This window comes from Nycticebus coucang, chromosome 9 (assembly GCF_027406575.1).
Source record: "Nycticebus coucang isolate mNycCou1 chromosome 9, mNycCou1.pri, whole genome shotgun sequence".
Taxonomy (NCBI): Eukaryota; Metazoa; Chordata; class Mammalia; order Primates; family Lorisidae; genus Nycticebus; species Nycticebus coucang.
In genome coordinates, this window is record NC_069788.1 from 88,572,713 (window position 1) to 88,574,556 (window position 1,844).

At 47.7% G+C, this 1,844-nt stretch overlaps 1 pseudogene; it reads left to right on the forward strand.

The window, feature by feature from the left end:
* Nucleotides 1-281: 281 nt before the first annotated feature.
* On the forward strand, nucleotides 282-1,335 carry LOC128594446 (putative tRNA (cytidine(32)/guanosine(34)-2'-O)-methyltransferase; annotated as a pseudogene).
* Nucleotides 1,336-1,844: the final 509 nt, after the last annotated feature.

The following is a 1,844-nucleotide window of genomic DNA, read 5'->3' on the forward strand; positions in this document are numbered from 1 at the left end:
AACAATCACAAAATCCAAAATCTGGGTATTTTTGGCCATGCAGCAGTACCCCTTAGGCATGCATGACACGCATTTGGATCAGCCACGAACGTAAACTGAGCCCTGAGAGTTCTCCTGTGTTTGCCCTTTCGCCTAGGCTCTGGCTGCTAGCAGACCAACCTCCTTCCTCTGGTTCCCCCGGTTCCGAAAGCTAAGAGCTAGGTGGTATCCCACTCACCTGGTTACGGATACTGGGCAGTATCAGCTGGATGTTGGCGGTCCTCGGGCAAACTGTGTGTGAGATGGGACGGATGTCAAAGGACAAGTGAGATGTCTACTACTGCCTGGCCAAGGAGAATGGCTGGCATGCCCACAGCACCTTCAAACTGCTACAACTTGATGAACAACTCCAGCTTTTTCAAGGTGTGACACAGACAGTTAACCTGTGTGCAACCCCAGGCAGCTGGAGCCAGGTACTGAGCCAGAAGATTGGAGGCCAGGGTTGTGGCCATGGCTATGGCTATGGCTATGGCTCCAGTACCAGGTGTGTTACAGATCCAGGGAGATATCACCCAGCTATCCATTGCCAAAGAGATCATCCAGCATTTTGAGGGCTGTCCTGCAGACCTAGTAGTGTGCGATGGGGCTCCCAATGTAACTGGTCTCCATGATGTTGATGAGTTTATGCAGGCCCAGCTCCTAGCCACTCTGAACATTGCTACACATGTCTTGAAGCCGGGGGGCTACTTTGTGGCCAAGATATTCCGAGGCCGGGATGTGATGCTCCTCTACAGCCAGTTGCGTGTCTTCTTCTCCAGCATCCTCTGTGCCAAGCCCAGGAGCAGCAGGAACTCCAGCATTGAGGCCTTTGCTGTCTGTCAGAGTTATGACTCTCCTGAGGGCTTCACTCCAGACTTGTCCAGACCCTTGCTGGACCACTATTACGACCCAGATTTCAACCAGCTGGATGGTCCCAGCCTCATCATTATGCCTTTTGTGGCCTGTGGGGACCTGAGCTCCTATGATTTGGATCGCAGCTACCCACTGGATCTAGAGGATGGCTCAGAGTACAAGTATACTCCACCCACACAGCCTCCCATCTTACCACCGTACCAGGAGGCTTGCAGGTTGAAGAAGAAGGAATGACTGGCCAAGGAGATCCACCCTTAGGACCACCCCATCAGCAGAGTGGATACATTGCCCCAACCCCTGGCTGCCCCTGAGTCTCACACCCTGCTGGCCCCTGAGATGGGAGACAATCAAATGAATTGTTCACCTTAATTCATTAATCTGGCATGCTGATACAACTCAGAAACAGCTTGCTATTAAGAAAATCGGAACTTGAGTTGATGAACTTGTTTTTCAGATATTTCATCAATGGGGCCTGAATGAACAAGCCCTGAGTAGGAATCTGCATCAATCATCATGAAGACAGTAAGGAAAGAAAAACACCACAGAAATCTGTCTGTCCTGCAATAGGAATTCTTGAGTGAGGTCTTATCTCTTCTCTAAACCTCATCAGGGATGTCCCAATTATGTCCAGAATTTCCCCTGAAAGCAGAGGTTCTTAACCTGTATAGAAATCAGGGGTATCCATGAACTTGATGAAGGAAAAATGTTACACGTTTAACTAATGTAACAGAAATGTAGCCCTACTACCAGTTACAAATGCTGGCAACTAATGGCAATAGTAAAAGCAGTACTTGCAACTCTCCCACCAAGACTGTTACTTTTTATGCTACATTACAATTGTTGCAGGCATCTTGAAATACTATTCACATTCATCACCACTTGAAATGACAGCAGATCTTATAATTTGATGTACTAATAAATTGACCCATATTATACGAAAAAATAAAATAAAA